At 38.5% G+C, this 21,534-nt stretch overlaps 1 protein-coding gene across 4 annotated transcripts in view; it reads right to left on the bottom strand.

Moving 5' to 3' along the window:
• LOC129767184 (phosphatidylinositol 4-kinase beta) overlaps positions 1-18,592 on the bottom strand; it is a 201,576-nt gene extending 182,984 nt beyond the window's left edge. For 2 of the 4 annotated variants that reach the window (XM_055767814.1, XM_055767818.1), the window contains exon 1: positions 17,390-18,592. The gene's annotated coding sequence lies outside the window, so the exon portion shown is untranslated. The remainder of the gene's footprint in view (positions 1-17,389) is intronic. The other 2 variants (XM_055767815.1, XM_055767816.1) reach the window with 2 other exon arrangements.
• Positions 18,593-21,534: the final 2,942 nt, after the last annotated feature.

Below are 21,534 nucleotides of genomic sequence, written 5' to 3'. Positions count from 1 at the left end.
GAGGAGGGAGGGGTGTCATATCATCATAGAAACACTTATCGTACCCAAAAACCCTCACATCCCAAATTTGGCCCGATTTGCTTGATTAGTTCTCGAGTTATGCAGATATTTGTGTTTCATTTCTATGACAGCCCTCTCCCTTAGAAAGGTGGGAGGTGTGTTGAACCACCTTAGAAATGTTTCTTGCCCCCTAAAACCTCCACATGCCAAAATTGGTTCAGTTTGCTTGATTAGTTCTTGAATTATGCAGAAATACAGGGTTTTCCATTTCGGGCTTCCGAAAGTATACAGCCCTGCGCTGACAACCGTTTGACATAGCTGTCAACCAAATCGTCATATCGTTAGTTGAATGTCTGCCATTTTACAATATGGATCGTTTTAGCATCGCACAACGTGTTAATTTTCTTAAATTATACTATAAAAATGATGAAAAACCGGCAAATGTTTTTCGAGCATTACGGACGGATTTTGGTCGTCATGGACGGCCTACAGAGCACACAATCGCTAATGTAGTGCGTAAATTCGAACAAACTGGATCCGTAGCGGATATTGTGAAACCTGTGCATCATCGTAATGTGCGTTCGGCCGAAAATATTGCTGCTGTTGCTGCCAGTGTGGAGGATGACCCGAATGTTTCGATTCCACGGCGTGCTCAGCAATTGGGCTTGTCAAACACATCATTGTGGCGAATTTTGCATTTGGACTTGCACCTACATCCATATAAAGTCCAACTGGTACAAAAATTAGAGCGTGGTGACCATGGAATGCGTCAGCATACGTCGATTGGGTGAACGAACAACAGCAGCAAAATGCTGAATTTTCGCATCAAATTTTCTTCAGCGATGAGGCACATTTCGAGCTCGGTGGCTATGTGAACACCCAAAATTTCCGTATATGGGGCTCAGAAAATCCACACGTGATTATTGAGAGGCCATTGCATCCGCCAAAAGTCACTGTTTGGTGCGCATTATGGTCTGGTGGAGTATCGGGCCGTATTTCTTGAAAATGAGGACGGCGAGACGGTAACTGTGAATGGTGAGCGCTATGTCCGCATGTTAACCGATTTTTTTCGCGTTTTGGTGATGCCAATTGGCCGTCCAGATCATGCGATTTGAACCCGCTAGACTTTTTTTGTGGGGTTATGCGAAAGACCGTGTCTATGCCAACTCTCCGCAAACTCTTGAACATTTGAAAGACTACATTCGTGAAGTTATGACCGAGATACCGCCCCATATGTGCCGAAAAGTCATCGAAAATTACCTGTTCCGGATCAAGGTGTGCGAGGAAGCCCTAGGTGGACATTTGAATGATGTTGTGTTTCACACATAATGGCATAAACCAAACTTTAATTTGAAATAAAAGTTTCATCGAAATACGAATTCTAAGTGTGTTTTATTTCAATTTACTTTCGGAATTTAAAGTTGGAAAACCCTGTATATGCTTCATTTGTATGGCAGTACCTCCCTCCCTCAGAGAGAGGTGAGGAATGTCTATTCACCATAGAAACGTTTCGTATCCCCTAAAACCTTCGCATGGCAAATTTGGCTCCATTTGCTTGATTAGTTTTCGAATTATGCAGAAATTTGTCTTTCATTTGTATGGCAACTCCCCCTTAGAGAGGGGGTGAAGTGTCTAACGACCGTAAAAACATTGATTGCACCCTAAAACCTCCACATGCAAAATTTTGCTTGATTAATTCTCGAGTAATGTAGAAATTTGTGTTTCATTTGTCTGGCAGCCCCCATTAGAGAGGGGGGAGGGGTCTCAAACTATCATGAAAACTTTCCCCGGTCCCAAAAACCCCTACATACCAATTTTCATGTCGATCGGTTCGGTAGTTTTCGAGTCCATAAGAATCAGACAGACAGAAATCCATTTTTTTATATATATATATAGAAGAAGAAGAAGATACAAAATATTAGCACGGAATGTCGAAGGAAGCTTTTTCATGAATTTTTTTTTTCAAATTTTTTTCTCGACGTGAATTTTCTGAGAAAAGACCTAAAAGAATCTAGTTTATATCACGTTAAAAAATCTAGTACATTATGGAAATACAAGAAAAAACAGACTTTTCTTGTTTGAGATCTTATTATGTTTTTTCTCACTTGAAAGAATATCATTTTTCTTCAGCTCTTCATATATAATCTTCACTTTTAGGTTTTTCATTCTTAGAATGATTCAACAATTCAACAGGACTATGGTGACTATAACCTCGATATAGTTAATCCTTTATTGGGTAATGTGTTAAAAAATGTGGGTTTTGTGCCTACGAACTAGGATCTGCGGACATCATTGATTTGTTGCTCTAAACTGCTTCCGCATCCACTTTCAAGTTGCATAGAATATTGATGAAAAGCTCACGCCAATCATGATCTCGATAGATCGCAATGTTATGGGTGGTTCAAAAAGATTAAAAGTGATTATTTTGATAAGAGAAACGAGGAACGTGAAAAACCACCAAAAGGGTTTTAGCCCATTATCTCTCATGGTGGAACCGGTGAAACTGTTAGAAGTGAACGTAACCGAAAACAATTGATCGAATTGAATCGTGCTCTGATTTGAGTGATTAGAGTATTACAAAAACAATGTTCGAAGATGATCTCTCAATTCTTTCCCATGATCATAAAATGCAATAAACCTGCAGAAGTGCGATGATGATGACATTATCGTCTAAGACATGTATATAATGTTCCTCAACCGAAAACACACTGACCTGGATAGGGACGGAAGGTCATGTCGACCATGGGAGCCAATGGGTCCCGTCATCAAGCACGAAAGTACCCTCTCGAAAGCGCATACCGCAAGTGTCTGCCATGTTCGCACGCACTCAACTACTAAACCCTCGATCTCCCAACTCAGCCCATAGCCTAAGGTTTGCCATTAGTTTCCCGTTGTTGCCGCCATGACGTAGTATTACTGATTTTGTTCATTTCTCAGTTCGCCATCACCAACCGTTTACAAATTTCGTCCGACGAGTGAAGCGCTAAATTTCTGGTTCCACCACATTTTTCAAATTCCATTCTCCATTCTCCGCTTTGCTGCTCCCCCCGACGACCCGGCCAGGGGGCAACCCCATTCGCTTAACGCTTTTATTTGTAAACAATCATAACGCGCTAACATTGTTCAGCCGAAGTTTAACACTACCTCTGCGAACGACGGCAAAAAAATACAAAAGTTTCAACCAAACATACACAACCGTTTTCCACTCGATTGGTGCGAAGCTACCTCCGCTGGAGGAGATGCTCAGGTAACGAGGTAGCGAGTTATCAAATCAATGCGCGTCATTTGTAAACGGGTTCGGCTTCGGTTACGCCCTCAATTAAACGCTTATTACACGCAATGTTAATTGTAACATGGAGGAAATTCGACAAATAAACGACGACGACGCTACAGAAATCGAGTTTTGATTTTTAATTACGTCCGACCAGCAAAAAAAAGTAATACTCGACACGGATCGTCACTCAATCACGCACGAAGATGATGCGAAAATTGACAGACATTTGAATAAAATTGGATCGAAAATGGGCATCTGTTGCAGGTTTTGAAAAAAATGGAGAAAGTGGCCCAACCTTCTGTCATCATCCAGACGATGTAATGCGATACCGGTGAAACCGTCGCGAGTACCGAGATGCGCGGTCTTTTACCGTACCGTTCGTCTATGAATTTGTTTTTATTTTTCATCGTTGTCGTTTGGCAGTAAACAGATCGACTAAGGTGGCGCGTCGGACTATTGATTTTCCCTTGGCGTAAAATGAAGTATTCGGTGAAGTAATAGTTATACCGGAAGATGGATCAGTTACATTCATAATATAAATAATGGGAATATGTAAGAATTACAAGAGTGATATGAGATGAACGCTGCGTTTGAGAGAATCGCCGATAAAAATCCTATCGCACGTCAAAATTGATAATTATTCACACACGATGGCTCGTGTGTGAAATGATTGACTGGTTGAATTATTCATGGAATGTTTCAATTAAGGGGCGGCATCATTCCAACGCAAGCACACACACACACATACGGACTGGAAATCGATCTCCTGAATAAAACAAAAAAAAATTAGCAAAGTACGTGATGAGATGGAGTGCGGCGGAATCAACGAGTGCGCGCGATAACATCGGTATTTCAGCCCCTTCCTGTGTCTGTGTATGAGCATCGGCTTCCCGATTATCAAATAAACAACAAACCATGGTCAGTTGAAGCTGTGTTTACACGTCTCAACCAGAGCCAAGGCCTGGCGGTTGGTTAGTTGTTGAGAATAATCTCAAAAAACCGCCAAATTTCCATTGGGTCAGAGTTGTCAGTCAAAATTGTGTCTGTTTGGGTTTCGGTTCGTTCTTTTTGAAGAAGCTGAGGAGAGCAGCTGCCGTAACATTCGGTGTGTTTCCATGAGTGTATGACTATTCGCAAAAGCATGACGTGCGTGTACCACTCTGACCTTGGGGTTAGATTTAAAACAACGTCGGGAAAAATAGCACTTGCTGCACCCATTTGGTCGGTCCAATGTTCGTTGGTTCACTAAACGCGTTATTCTAAACAATATGTCTACAAAGTAGAAAGGCTACGATAGCGGAGGAAGAGGCAGGTCGATGCGGGTTTTCACATATCGACCCTGAAAAGTATTTTGTTCCATTTGATTGCGTAGTACGCGAACCGCTTAGAGTATAGGTTTATTAATTTCCTTGATAAATTACCAGTGATGCTTGAAATTATGTCGGTGAAGATACCAATAACTTCTAATTACAACTGACATTTTTTGTAGACGATAGATTCACAGTTTTATAAATTGAATTAGAAGCACACCATCCTACGAGAATATTTTGAGATGGTGGAGTCTTGGAATTGACCCATCTGGTCATGGGAACCATTTGAAATTTCAAGAAATTTACGAAAATGGACAAGTACTAAGGCTAATATTTTTTGGAGGCAATGAAATGACAATTTTTTCAATTGTATTAGGAGCACACCATCCTACGAGAATATTCTGAGATGGTGGAGTCTTGGAATTGACCCATCTGGTCCCAAAATCCCAAAATCGATCTTCTGAGAATCGAGATCGCTCAATCCTAATCGATACTTCGTTTTTCGCTGAAGACTCCGTTCAGTCCGGCGGCAGAAAATAAATGGGATTGGATGAGAAGATCGTAGTGCATAGGCGAGTGAGTAAGACCATCCTCCAGTCACTTTGCAATCACAACCAAATGGATTTTCGAGAGGGCACCAATTTACATACAGATTTGTGTGATTTCATCAGTCGGGTAAATGAGTAACAAGCGTATTTCTCTTAGACGTTTTATCTTTTGTATGATGTTATACCACATTATACCATTTCATTCAGCCGGAAAAAAATTTCTCCTCCTTCCTCCTCGGAAATACCCAGCGCAAATAATAACCCCTCTTCCTATTCGCGAGCGCTCGATAATGGAATTGCTGCTTTCTTCGATATGTTGGCTCTGTTCAGAATGTAATGTAAATCACAGGATGCAGAATGTAAACAGGATTAGGAGAGAAGAGCATTCTCCATTCTCCTGTCACTTCGCAATTACAATTTAATGGTTTTTCGAGCGAGCACCTATTTATATGCAGGTTTGTGCGATTTCATGAGCCTGTTTTCAAATCAATTTTCAATCTACTAATAAAAATTTCCGAGTCAATAATTAACACGCATATAGCTCTTGGACTCTTTTATTTCTCGAATGAATTGATTATAAACGTTCAAAGCCTTGCACTCCAAGTGTAATGCTCTTGTTTTCGGAACTTTGAACATTCACCCTGGTACATAAAAGAAAGACGTAGTCCTACGTCAAAATAGTGACTTTAGTAACTAAAACCGTTCCAATAGTGACCAAAAAATGACAAAAGGAGAAAATGATGAAAAAAGTCAATAATCTTAAATTACATTATTTTCTCGAGGTTCTATTTTTTTTTATTTTTATAGTTAACCATTGTTTATTCATGTCTAGGATTTACATCAAAAGAATTCAAGTTAACTGATATCTATCGCATTGTTATGATTATTGATTTAGTTTGTATAATCGAACCTTGGATATAATCGAGAAAAAAAATCATCTGTTTTCATACATATATTTTTCATTTTTTGGATGGATTTGGATAATTTAATTTTTGATTCATCCCCTTAAAGTCCGAAAACATCTTTCTCCCATGAAAAAAAATACCCAGAATCTCTCAGAAGGTGATAGACTATCATATTTGATGAAATCCTTCTACGCGTATGATCGAATTTCAACAATGACAGAGTTACAGAACTATTTTTTTCTGTTTCGGGCTCTGTTTGCCATAAACTGGCACGACATTAAAAAGTACGCTACGTCAGACGATTCTGTTGCTTCCGCTTGAAAGATAAGGAAATTTAGTACAAAATATAGTTGTGAAACATCAAAATTAGTGGATTTAAGTAACGTTTTGGAAGAGAAAAACTTGAAGGTGTTATTATTAATTTCATCCCAAAGGAACATAATAAACATGATTGTTTCTGTCAACTAGATTAAAGCTTACTAACCGCTCTATAATTTGTTCTTTGACACCCAAACTAACTGACACTATCTTTCTTAATTTCGCTGCAATATCTGTATAAACAATTCCTGGTGAAGTAGTTTAGTAGTTTAGTTTAGTAGTAGTTTAGTGTTGGAATTCCTCAATTTAAAAAAGGATAAACCTCCGAAATAAATAAAAGTATCAACTGTATTACAATGCCCTAAATATACTCTTCCGTTTCGTTCAAATATTTCTCAGAAGTATTGTCATTGAGTGTAGTTTTACAATTTTTCGACGCAGGACTACGTGAGATATTATATGCGAACATCAGCTCATTCAAATCCTTTTAAAAACGGAATACCTGGTCGTAAATGGGTAAATGCATTCCAAGCGTATTGCAAAAGCATCGCGCGGCCGTTTCTGAGCCACAAATCAGGAACTGGGCAAAAGCTAAAGGAATATTGATTGAAAAAGCTATTCCATGAGTTGATCAGTTGAGTCACTATTCTACTGATTCGATGACATATCTTCAGGAGGTAATTGTAAAAATTAGGTAGTTTGTTCTTGTATTCTATAATTTGAAGTAGCATAATACAGCAACGTAATGGAATAAATTTCAAGCAAGTAGCACGTTTAGGATCATTATATACGCGCAGGCAGCAATTTCCAGAGTATGCAAACGTTTTATATTGGCTTAGTTGAGCGTATATGAGCAGTGGCGTCACGTTCACCTACTCAAACTGTTCATAAGACAGGTAGACAACAACAGAAAAAAATCGAACAATTTTTTTTAATTTTTTAAAAAAAATTTCACATTTGTAGCACGAATGAGAAATTATCTCCATATTATTCCGATTATCCATACTTTTTCTGTGAAACTCCTACACAGTGAAGAATGTAATCTGATGACTACACTTGACTACACCATACAACCATAATAAACATGACCCACACGCGAACAACACAAAGTTACGTAAGTAGTAATGACTACCGGGTTCGAACCTTACATCTGAACCCGCCCTCATTCAAACATTTTTCTTCATCTTCAAGTGTAACAGGGCAAGCGCAGTCAGCTATGTATGAAGCGATCACTACTACTGATGCGCTGCCTCGTAAAAATGATATTTGAGGTTCAGAGTTTTTTGCTGAACGAAGCCGATGGAAACGATTGAAAACACAAACCATTGTTGATTGAACCGATAGCTCACTTGGCCACGCGTCGCTTCTGTATATGGATATATCACGGTATTAAGACAACGAGCGGAAAAGATCAAGCGTTCTTCGAGAGAAAATTATGAACTCATTCTCAACCCCTGTGTTTGATATTGCATTTTTAGATGATAGTTAATTTAGAAATTATTTGCCGTGCATGCTATAAATCTGAGCAAGAATCCAATCCAATGTACTGAAATTATACTCCCTTAAATATTATGGATTATTTTGAATTAATTATCTGTTTCCTCTCAATATAAGTATCGAGGGAGTATATAAAAGCTCGAAGTGGATAAATAAAGCTCTCTCTTATCATACAACTCTACATCTGTGTACATCATTTATGGGAAGAAAATAGTTCGGTCAGTGATTTCGACAAGTTCGCATCGTTCGCTCTCGGAGGATCGAGAAATAAGAAGTGTCAACACCCTGCATAGATGCTTAAGAATCTCGTACCGACGACACGGGGCAATCCCTGCTCTCTCCTGCAGATCGACAAGTTCGACAAGTTTCCGACGCTTCCAATGTGAGATGTTCCTGAACTTCGCTGGGTGAACACTCGATGCTTTGATTCGCAATTTTCTTTTTCAAGATAGCTCGTTCAGATGATTACAGTCACTTCAAACGATGATTGGACCATGAAGGATAGGTATGAGTGGAGTTTTCTTTGGATAGAGCTGGTCTATAGCGTAACCAACAGTATTCGTAAACATATTCGGCAGAATATTCACGCCACAATCCCGCACTTTATCATCCCGATTTTTATTTTCGAAGAAAACGATTATTTCGACGGAATCAACTTCCAGGAGTCCTATGAAATGTTTCTGCAGTGCTCCGAAAATAAAAAAAAACAATTTTAGTGGTACTTGTAGGGATTGGTGGTGAATACTACGCTTCATGAGTGGCTCAGGCGTCTCATAAATCCAACAGTTGTTTCACGTTGGAAAGCAGAGAAGACGTCAGGTCCGTCAGGGCTAATGTTTATGCCTTTGTAACAAGGGAAGAGGAAGGTCGTTCAAAGCCATTTGAACGGAGGATATATCAAAATAATTTATAACGAGAATATCATCGATTGCATTTATCTTCGATTCGACCAAAAGAGAAAATATATGTGTTGGTTTATTAATTCAGTATCTCCAGAGCAATCAGAAGGCAGCTTTGGTATGTAGAGTGTAGAACATTGTTCAACGCCTACGACTCTTCCTAATATTACAGGCCGGCCTGATTCACACACATGACTACGACGACTGTAGAACTGTAGGAAAAAGATTCTAATTTGCTAGAGAGTTCAGAGTTTTCTATAGTACTAAACAGTTCATGTTTCAGATAGTGAAGACTCCACGAAAAGTGATAACAATGGTCGGGTAGTCTTTCATTCTGCTACTGCTTAGCATGAGAGTTGAAGAAATTGTGATATGCAGAATTTCCAGGGTATGAAATGTTTCTTTTCAAAGTGCACTTGCTAGAGCTTGGCAGCTTGGAAGACCACGTCTCCAGAACTGATCAGAACTCATTAGGATAGTACCATGGATCGTCAACCACTTCCGATACGGTTTTTGATAGGTAATTTTGGATGAGATGAAACAAAGCCCTTATACACTACTTCCTAGTGGCATTAGCTTGGTGGTTTTCAGCCGTGATGAATACACATTAACAATACCATGATCCAAATCCATTTGATTGTCCGATCTTAGTACAAATTCGGTAGAAATGACATTCGTCTATCAATTCGTAACTTAAGGAAACCCGTATGATGATAACAACTACCACAATCATCTACAAATCGATCTCCCAACAACAAGCATTAGCCAGCAGAAAGCGTTTATAATGCAATTTGAATTAAACCATTTCCAGCTTCCAGTCGGGGCGCTGAAAATCCTGGCGAGGGGACCGATGGAAACGGATTTCATTTGATACCGCTTTTTTATTATTATTAATTTCCGCCTACTCCCGTACCAAGCAGTGACTAACGAGAGGCTTATTCCATTGGTGTTCAAATGATCATAACTTCTCCAGCGGGTAGAGATGGGCCGTTGGAAAGCGTTGGGAAGCGGCGCGCGGCGGCATAAGCACAAACCAATTTCAATCATTTTACACCCTCGAAAACGCGCGGAAGCATAATGGGAAAGCGGAGTCCCCTCCAATACCGGAGAATTGATGCTCGAGTATGAAAACGATTTTTTCACTCTATTTTCTCAGATTCAAATTTTTTAATACGTATGATTTTTAGGTTTAAAAAATACACTTGAAAATTTGTTGACTGGAAGATTGGGTGACAAATGGTGAAAGGAATTACGTTTGAAGATTGAAAACACCAAGCGACCCCAATTAGTCATAAACTGGAAAAGCAACAAGACCGCTTCGTATTCTGCAAAAACGGATTATAAACATTGTCAAACAGCCACCCACTACAGTATTTCTGGTGAAAGGTCTCATGACAGTAAGACACATATCCGTTTTTTTTCACGCAAATGTTCCTTTGAAGTGATAAAAATTGTGAGCCAAGGTGTAGCCCAGATTTTAATGTTCAATGGCAGAACATCATCATGTAAATTGGGTCGCGCCAAAGTCGTCGTCTAGTCGACCAAAGCAAGACCAACAGACGTTGGCACTGGGTAGTGGGTAGCAGGTAGAGGAGACACACGCCCACGCACGAATGAAACTCTACGGAAGTGAACGGTACTCTATTGATTGTCTGCGGCAACATTTTCCTTCCCACACATCGGAAGCAAACCAAAATATTGACTCCATGGGAGAGCAAATTGAGCTTCCACCGCGCTTGCAGGTTAATTATCTAATATCATGATAATAATCGTATCCGTGTTATTTTTTCAAGATGTTTTCACGATAGCATTTACGGGTTTTTATCCACCTGGCAGCCAGAAGCCTCACCCTTGAACGAGGGAATGGAATGGTTTTTTTTTCGTACCACAAACACAGAAGGTGTGAGACGCACACTCACGCATACTGGTTCACAAGATATTATAACGCGAGAGTAGCAAAACGGGAAAGCTGGAGCACAAAGAGAGAGAGAGAGAGAGACGATAAAAAGTGCAATCGACGAAGCGCAAACATGACAGTGTTGTCAATTTGGGGTGGTTCTCAGTCGATTTGTCTCACTACCACAAACAACGGCAAGTATCCCAACAGAACGCTGTTGCCAGAGTTCTATTTTGTTTAAATATTTATAAACAAATCACCATTCACGAAATGATAATTGCAGCTTCTTACGCAAAAAATTGTCTTGTGGTGCTATACACTGTGTGGCAGAAGCTAAATATTTGTCACTTTTTGACAGATTCAATTTGATCAACGGGTATTAATTAATTATATTCCACACAAAAAGACGGACAAATCAACAGTTTTTGATGACGGATGAATCACCACTGTTGATGATATAAGAATGACAAACAAAATAAGGTTTGTACCAAATTCAAACCAAACTTTGTCTGTCAAAAAGTGTCAAATATTTGTCCTCCGAACAAACAGGATACGGCCACCCTTCCACCCAATCTATCAACTTCATAGCAAGACAAATGTTTCAAATAAACTGACTGCAATTCAAATTATTCAGATATACTCAAAACTTAGCATGTAGTGTATATTCCTGGATTTTGTTCCGGAGAAGCGTTCTTGTTTCTTTGGACGATGGCAAACATTAATTCAGAGGATCGCGTTATTGCAAAGTGTATATGTACAGGGTTTTCCAACTTTAAATTCCGAAAGTAAATTGAAATAAAACACACTTAGAATTCGAATTTCGATGAAACTTTTATTTCAAATTGAAGTTTGGTTTATGCCATTATGTGTGAAACACAACATCATTCAAATGTCCACCTAGGGCTTCCTCGCACACCTTGATCCGGAACAGGTAATTTTCGATGACTTTTCGGCACATATGGGGCGGTATCTCGGTCATAACTTCACGAATGTTGTCTTTCAAATGTTCAAGAGTTTGCGGAGAGTTGGCATAGACACGGTCTTTCGCATAACCCCACAAAAAAAAGTCTAGCGGGTTCAAATCGCATGATATGGACGGCCAATTGGCATCACCAAAACGCGAAATTATGCGTCCCTCAAATTTCGTTCGCAATATGGCCATGTTCGGTCGTGTTGTGTGGCACGTGGCGCCGTCCTGCTGAAACCACATGTCATCCGTATCCATATCTTCAATTTGTGGCAAAAACAAATCGGTTAACATGCAATGGCCTCTCAACAATCACGTGTGGATTTTCTGAGCCCCATATACGGAAATTTTGGGTGTTCACATAGCCACCGAGCTCGAAATGTGCTTCATCGCTGAAGAAAATTTGATGGGAAAATTCAGCATTTTGCTGCTGTTGTTCGTTCACAAAATCGACGTATGCCCGACGCATTCCATGGTCACCACGCTCTAATTTTTGTACCAATTGGACTTTATATGGATGTAGGTGCAAGTCCAAATGCAAAATTCGCCACAATGATGTGTTTGACAAGCCCAATTGCTGAGCACGCCGTGGAATCGAAACATTCGGGTCATCCTCCACACTGGCAGCAACAGCAGCAATATTTTCGGCCGAACGCACATTACGATGATGCACAGGTTTCACAATATCCGCTACGGATCCAGTTTGTTCGAATTTACGCACTACATTAGCGATTGTGTGCTCTGTAGGCCGTCCATGACGACCAAAATCCGTCCGTAATGCTCGAAAAACATTTGCCGGATTTTCATCATTTTTATAGTATAATTTAACAAAATTAACACGTTGTGCGATGCTAAAACGATCCATATTGTAAAATGGCAGACATTCAACTAACGATATGACGATTTGGTTGACAGCTATGTCAAACGGTTGTCAGCGCAGGGCTGTATACTTTCGGAAGCCCGAAATGGAAAACCCTGTACAATATGAATCAAAAACACGTTTTGACATAGGACTACGTCTTTGATTTCTATATAGGGGGGTCACTACAAAAAATGTAACGTTTATTAAGAGTTTTCAAATGCATACTACGCAAAATCTTTCTTACGATATATGCTATAATATATACCATTGGAAATTTATCCAGCATTTTTTTCGCCTGAGACATCAACAGTGGAAATAATAGAACAAGTGAGCAATTTAACAAATAAAAGAGGTATGTTTTGCGAGCAGATGCGAAGGTAAATCACGTATTATGCATTCTTTCTTTTAATTTCGTTCCCATGAATGTTGTAGGGGAAGTGGGGGCATAGTGGTCACCCTAAGGAATATGCCCATTTCCAGCGCCCACACACCGCTTCAATTACCGTTTCTCGAAGAATATTACAGTTTAACTCATTGTTCTTCAAGATAGCAAACGGCTTTTACTATAAAAAATCAAAATAGTACACTTTTCATCTTTAGAAAAAAAGGTGAAAAATCGAACATTATTTTTGCTTGGAGGTAAAGGAGGTTTGCATATTAAGCTAAATGGGATAGATTTATGCGTTTTTTTTGTCCAAATTTGTTCAAATCATATTTGATATAGTAGGTACATGTATGAAATAAGCTTGGCCTATTTACCTAGAGTCTAAATTAAAAATTTCTCAGACATACAAAAACGTAGTAAGAAACACATAACATTCCGCATAATGAGGCTTGGTTTAGTTGGAGTGGCATATTTATCCAGGGTCAAAGCCACAAAAGGATCTTCTTCAAGAGCAGAATGTGATGAGGTATATCAGCTTTGATAAACAGAACATTGTAAGTTGTTATTCACCTATGACCACTTTGCCCCCATACATCAAAATAATTTCTATGCTAATTAATCGCTGAGATTGAACAAAATATATGTTCACCTCTACTAGAATATGTGAACATTGACGACTGATGATTTGTCCAATATATCAGATTGAAGAAACTAAATTTCACGATAAATTCCCTAGATACCATGCGTACAAAACTATGGTCGAATTGCTATCGAGAGAGCAATTTCTGTTTTTGTTTGTATTTTGACATGCGACAGCTCTACTGAAGGACAGCGTGGCCCAAAAGTCATTAAATTCTTCAAACATAAGGTGATTATCAATACGGCATCTATATTCAATAGTTATACTACCAAACAAGCAGGTAACCACTTTGCCCCCCATGACCAATTTGCCCCCACTACCCCTATGCAAAACAAAATTGTGTGCAATAATTCGTCCTATCAAACAAATTAACAAGGCCAAGACATATTGAAGTCATCAGATGCAAGATTTCATGCATCATTCAAATTTCTGGCAAGATTTCGTTTCAATAACAAGAAAAGTGTGACCCATACAGTGATCGTTCGTGATTTGGGCCGGAAAATCGATACAATTATCGAATTCTACTCGCTATTTGGGCTACAAAACAGCAAAAGCAATAATTCAAATTGAAGATGACATTTATTTTTGATACCCATTGAACTGGTTTGCAGCCCAGTGAACGTACGCCCTGTTATGGATAAGTTCAGTTAGCGAATGGCTTCTGTATTTGACGGGGTGATGAACATCTTAAACAAGTGTATTCTGGGCTGCGGCAACGTGGGCAACTGTGCAGCGAAAAATGATATCCATACTAGGAAGATGGCAGCGATTATCATTTGAGAACCTATTGAGATCGGAATTACATCGCATCACAAAAATGAAACGAAATGAAATATTAACAATCTTCATGACTCATATTCATAATTCTCAATGGCTCAATTCCTTCTATGATAGATTGAGCAGTACAACCAATACGACTTGATTGTGACTACAAACGAACATCATTTCACCAAAAAAACTACTGCTCCCGATGCCTTAGAATAAGGCTAATAATAGGAATAAGACAAAAGAAAGAAATCATAATACCATAGCTATCCATTAAAAATAAATCAACTTCATGATTCCACGTGTATTTTACCTTAAAATATCACGAAATCGTAAGTATTTTCAATTTGTTTTTTGCTTCTTCCCCCTAATCTTCATATCCAATGTAATCAATGACGATATATTTTTTTTGTTTACCGATCCACATATACTTCATCCATTATTCCACTGCTATGTGTCACATTGATATTCATTAGTAATTTTCAGTTAGCCAGTTGAACTTCCTGCCAGAAGCTTATTTCCTTTTTTGTTCGTTACAGTTTGACTGTTTGACAAACGGCCCTTTTCAGAGCTACTATTCTGAGCTTCAAAAGAGTTAAACTAACAAATTTCTGAACAATCAAAAATATTGCATTTAAAAAAAACAATTGTTCAGAACAATCACAGTCCTACGACAAACTTCCGTCCGTTCCGATGTAGAGCAACGTTTCGGGGACATATTGGGAATACAAATTGAAATACTAAAAATCGGTCGTGTAACAAAAAATTGCCCAATTTTGAGCATTTGTTTACTTCTCGATGGATATACGAGATTTTTGCATCAATCGATTTGATCTTTTCTAAGAATCTGTTGCAATATAGAATATTATAAGTTTCCTAACGGTTAATTTGTTTAGACATTTGTTTAATCAGGCACAGCTACGATACAAGCATGTTGCGGGCTAGAAGCGAATGAATTTTCAAGTTTAAAGCTCATGTAATAAAACAATGGAAGGAAAGTTATGAACCCTCTAGAACCCGAGCGACAGAATATAAGAAAGCTCAGCATCTTATACGAAGTCACAAGTGAGCGGTTAAGCCACTACCTATTAAGCCACACCTATTAAATACTATCCGACAAAAACAACATACATCAAATAGCCTAACGTAATCCTCGAGAACCACTTTCGTAAAATTTGAATGCATTTTATTCAATACCGATTATTCACCCTAAGTTAAAAGTTTGTACAGAAATTATTTCTTCAATATAATGAGCTAGGTCTGAAATCGATTCCGCTTAATATCTCCGACACCTCCAGCCTCCAACTTTTCCATAAGGGAACTTTTCAATCACCGATTTTGTCGGTAAATAACGAATATGACGCCGCCAAACCAGCAACCGACAGTTGTTTAGTATGAACCGTTCTTTTCCGAATGCGGTACCTCATATAGCCTTAGGATTTGTTCGTATTGTTTTTGTTTCATTGTTCGAAAAGCTTTAGTGTAACTTATAATCTTTCAAGTGTATTGTATGTGAAGATTTGCTCTATATACTTATGTTTAAGTGCGATTGCTGAAATGTGAAAACTGGCATAGAACTTTCTTTAATGGTTCTAACGTTTCTGAAGAACTTCACCGTCTCATAGAGGCGAATGAACTGCAAAGTTTGAAGCCTCTCAAAAGCAAAGAATCAATCACCGTCTCAACGTAAACTTTCGTAATTTTTGGTAGTACACTAGTTGAAACTGCTTTCAAACACGATTTGAATGTATTCTGAGTGGCAAGTATCAAAATACCCGTGACCGCAGTGCAAGCCGGAAAAAAATACTTTCATGGGAAACCAGAAAGAGAATCGGATCCCAACCTGCGGCATAAAAAGTGTGACGTAAACCAATCGACCACGGGAAGACTGACAAAGAATGCGTATGGAAAACGCAGATCTAAACACGTCCTTGTACGGAAAATACACGGGAAATACAATCAAGTTGGAAGGGCATGGAACGGCATGTAAATAAAGATGTCCTACATCGAGAAGATGAGAACACATTTTGCGATTTAAAAACTCTCACCGGGAGGGACATTAACAGCCTAAAAGAAAGCCTAATCGTTCAGAATGTTTACAGTTAACGTTAGGTGAGACGATAAGTCACCTGCTCTTGTCAATTTCATCGTCACACTTTTCTTTCATCGTCAAATATAGCTGTCGAAAGACGATGTTCTGCATAAAGCATTTTTTTGTATATCGTATCGATCAATTAATAATTTTTGGGGATGATAGTAATGATATAGAGCGAACAACTTGCTTACAATTCTATTCTATTCTGCCCTCAAAGCAAGTCATTCGTTGCCTAAACAATGCTTTGTGTTCGCATCAATAATCTTTTTATTGAAAAAAAATTCTATATAACAGCACCATTCCTTATGTTTCCATGATCGTATTTGGAGTATCAATATAAAAAAAAAACAATATTATTCCAATTATAATCGTAGAATCATTCCCATTCCGTAGAAGTTTTAGTTGTATACTTTAGAATCAGAATTAGATATCCCCTCGTCAGGTTTGTATTTAAATAACTTTTCAGATAAAATACATATAAAATAAATTAATAGTATCAACAAAAAATATTGTTCACGATGGAGTCCACCTTCGGAAACTGCTAACGCCATTGGAGTAAGGCACCCATAACATTCACTTTGTGTGTGCAATAATTATGATGCAAAACATAACTCAATTTACGCAATTGTCATTGCTGTTACGTTGGCGCATATCCTCTCTTATCGGAAGCCATTCTTCACAATTATTTTCATAACCAGGCGAATTGGAAAAAGACCAGAAAACGACGAATTGCTGAGCAACAAATTTTAATACTGTTTCGTGATTGCATCGTTGGTCACAGATAACAGATAATTATGTGATGCATTTTGTCGAACAGGAAATACATTTTCCATATAAACACGACAAAAATTTCAATTCGTACAGATTGTATATTCAAGATCTATGGTATGAAAAACGCCCAAACGCGTTTCATTCAAATTTCGATGCAGCATGTCAATTTCATACTGTGATAAATAATTCTTTTTTAATTGTACCCTTTTCAGCAAATCCAAGAAAAATGGCAACACTTCCGAAAATTGGCACTCACCTTCAATGATCTGGAAAGACAGCAGAAGCACCACAATTTACAACAAGCGCTTTGGGTATTTGAGATTGACAATATTCACCAGTTAATCCAAGCTTAAAACAGTGTTGATATGTATCGTACAAGGGCAATTCATTCTTCAAGCAACATGTTTGTCAAACCAGCAGAAACACTTTACACTGACGGCTTCTCTCACTTTCATACGATTGTGATTCTATTGATGTTTTATGCTCATCATCATCACTTCACGCTCCATACACACAAAACTCACGCGGTGTTATATTTAGCAATTACAAAGTAAATGTAGTGCACCTTTCAGGAAATGAAAGCTCACATCACTATTTTGTCAACAATGTTTCTGAAGAAATTTCCGATAACTTGGTTGTCAAATGTGCAGGCACAACATCAACATTGTTGACAACAATACTGGTAGTGTGTAGGCCCTTTGAGATTCGGAGGTTCACTATCAAAATGATGCCATTGGCCATGTACGCACCACTACTGCAGTACGAGAGCAGCACACGACACACGCACACATATGCAAAACGCCAGTCCTGCGATGGGATATCGAATCTCGGAATTAATTATCTATCTCACTTTGGCGTAAAAATAAAATCATACTGACAGCTCCGCCGAAAGTAATTCATCCAGAAATTCTCCAATTATGTGGAAGTCAAACTAGCTCCGACCAGCGATCGCGGAAATGTTTGGCTCAATCACGAAACCATCGAAATATTCACTTTGAAATGCAGCCACCGATTTCAAAACTCAGCCCAGAAATGTCTGCTTCAATATTTTTTTACACCCACAGACACACATCCGCACGCACACACGTCCCGTACAAGTGAAAACAGAATAATCCAAGGGGTAGAGCAATGCGTATTGTTTGGTTGCTCTTGCTCTAGCAAACACGATCCACCGCGGCACCGATCAATCGAGCTGTCCCACTCGTTGCCACGAATTGCAGCAGCAGCAGCAGCACCCTTGCCTGCATTTGCTGGATGCGGCAGCCTAGCCCAAAGCGCACCCGCGAGAGAGTGAGAGGCGAAATAACGCGCGCGCGGGAAAGAGGAACAAGTATACACAATCTACAAATGTTTGTGTGTGGTTGTATACGGATACACATCAATCACAACGAAAAAAACGACCACGGAATCAGCGCGAAACACAGAACTGTATCAAAACACGTCCACACCCGACGCGAGCTTCCTGCAAACTAAACCTGAATTGCTGAGATGTATACGAGAGCGCGCGTTTTTGGTTGTTCTCTTTCGCTCTTTTACTCTCTTTCTGGAGAGGTTGGAAGGGATTGAGCGAAGATAGCCTAGGTTGCGTTTTTCAGTGCACATGGCAAAGCATAGTGAGCGAGAATAAGTTTCAATGGTTCGTTTCTTACTATTTTAAATTTTGTCCTAATTGTGTCTCCAGAAGACAGGTTCATTCAAGTTTTATTATTATTAATTCTCGACTGATATTTCATGGTAATGAAGGGTTATTTTCTAAATGGATGATTTTTAAAAAAATATCCAAATATATATAAACAGAAAAATTTAAAAAAATATTAAATTTATAGTTGGGGGTTGCAAATCAATCTTTACCATTAATTGAACAATTAGAAGATTATTTCATATAAATGTTGGTAACGACTCGTTATAGGTATCCATACGTGAAGTCCAATTTTGAGTTACTTTTTGACGTAGGATTACGTCTTTCGGGAACATATTGGGGTACAAATTGAAAACCAAAAATCAAGTACATCGTGAAAATTGTCCAATTTCAAACGCTTATTGCTCAGTCATTTCATGATGGATTGATGAAATTTTTGCGTCAATCGATTTCGGCACTCCATAACAATTTTGTATATTGATGAAAATAATATATGTCATGAAACTAACTATCGAACAATTGAAAAATCTCAACCCCTATCCTAACGGAAATACCCACTTCTGATTGGTCGAAATTGCACACGCGAAGGGTCCCTAACAAAGACATCAAAACCAAGCTGCCTGGGGGAAATCGGCATTACAAATACATGAAAGTAGGGGGAGCTTTTCTTCCTACCGAAATGCATTCCTTAACAGAAACATCAATACCAAGCTCCTTGGGGGAAATCGACATTGCGAATACATGAAAGTAGGGGGAACTTTTGTTCCTACCGAAATGTGTTCCCTAACAGAGACATCAAAACCAAGCTGCCAGGGGGTATTTTTTTTATTTGCAAGTAAGGTGAGTGATACGATTAATTCTAGCAAATAAAATTTTAATTTGGAACTTTAATGTTGGTTGCTTCGTGAAATTTCATATCAATGACCGATCGTTTATTGTGAAAAATTTAGCACAAGTGTAAGTGTAAAATTGTATATGGTAGCAGTTGTGTTAAAAAAGATTTGATATATAAAACGATTTATTTCAATTTTCATAAATAAAAACCAAGGTGTGTTCCCGCTTGAGAACGGGTCGTTTGATTTAAGCTGTCTGTTTTGTTGTGTTCATTTTCACACATAGAAAGTTCAAATCATTATCCAAGAGTTTAAGGATGTTATTCTTCAAACATATCCAATATCAACAGATAGCCTAACGGAATCCTACGTCAACCATGCGGTCGTGTCTCGGACACAACCCTCCTGTGATTTTTTTTGAACATATCGGCTGGTATCTCACCGATAACACCTGTAATGTTGTCTTCTAACGCTTGAACCAATGATGGTTCATCGGTATAAAGACGGCCAATTCACTGGTTCAAAACGAGAGATGATTGGCTTATCAAATTGCGCAATAGGTCCATCGTTCCGTGTGTTGTGTGGCGTGTGGCACCGTCTTGTTGAAATCACATGTCAACCAGATTTAGCTCGTGTATTTTTGGGAAATGAAAGTTGGAAATCATTGTACGCTAGTGTGCACAATTGACAACAGCGTTGTTCTCATCTTGATATTAAAAAAATCCATCGCTTCATTGCTAAAACTTTTTTTCACATAACTAACAGAGCATTGGTTCTGATTATGAAATTCAATGATTTGTAAGCGTTGTTGGTTTCAAAAATCAGAAATTGTTATGTTAATAGCTCCTGTAACGATCTTATCTCTACGGGTACTAAGTTCTGCTTGTGTAATGGGGAACAAGGGGGAATGGATAGTGGGAGTAGGAGATGCGACCTAAATAATAACATTAGCGCTTCTTAGGAAGACATATATGGGGAACATAAAATTAGGGTCGCGAGTAGCTAAGATATCGCGAGATGCCACGCGTGAGTGTACTTCTTGAGCCTCTAAATCAGCAACCAGTTAGATTCTTTCAGTGCAAAATTCATTACATGACCAAACAACGTGCTCGATGTCATGATACCCTTCACCACAATTGCATAAATTGCTGGTAGCAAAACCTATGTGGAAGAGATGCGCATTTAGCGCGGAATGATTGGACATTAATCTGGACATAGTTCTAATAAAATTTCTGCCAAGATCTAACCCTTTATACCAGGTCTTCGTTGAGACTTTGGGGATAATAGAGTATAGCCATCTTCCCAGCTCATCTCTGTTCCATTAGTTTCGCCAACTGGTGAGTGACTACTGTCGGGAAATGGAGAAGTATTCCCGATACGCTATTTGTTTTTCAAAAACTGTGCCCTGCATACTACCCATCTTTGTGAGTGTATCTGCTTTCTCATTACTAGGAATAGAGCAATGGGAAGGAATCCAAATGAAAGTGATTCGAATACTTTTATCAGCAAGAAAATTCAATGCATTCCTAATTTTGATAAGAAAATATGATGCTTTCGTCTGTTGTTTCAAGAATTAAATGGCTTGTATACTGCTAAGACTATTCGAGAAAATAAAATAGTGATCAGGAGGTAAGGACTCAATGGTCTTAATTGCATGATATATTGCAGCCACGACTTTATTTGACAGATTTGATAGGAGCAAAAATAGTTCAGCTCAGTACTGTTCGAATTGTCTGATTGAGTTTGTTGATTGTTGCGTAAAATGATCAAAACATTTGAAAATTATTATTGCTACAAAATCTGTATAAAATTTGGATGGATATCCAATAATCTATAATCTGTATATACAGATCATTGGTCAAAAAACATGTTGAAAATCTGTATCATTACAGAAAAATCTGTATATGTGGCAACACTGTGCAAGACGTG

Source organism: Toxorhynchites rutilus, chromosome 2, assembly GCF_029784135.1.
Source record: "Toxorhynchites rutilus septentrionalis strain SRP chromosome 2, ASM2978413v1, whole genome shotgun sequence".
NCBI classification, from domain to species: Eukaryota; Metazoa; Arthropoda; class Insecta; order Diptera; family Culicidae; genus Toxorhynchites; species Toxorhynchites rutilus.
Note: the sequence above shows the minus strand (reverse complement) of the source record. Positions and strands in the feature narration are given on the sequence as shown.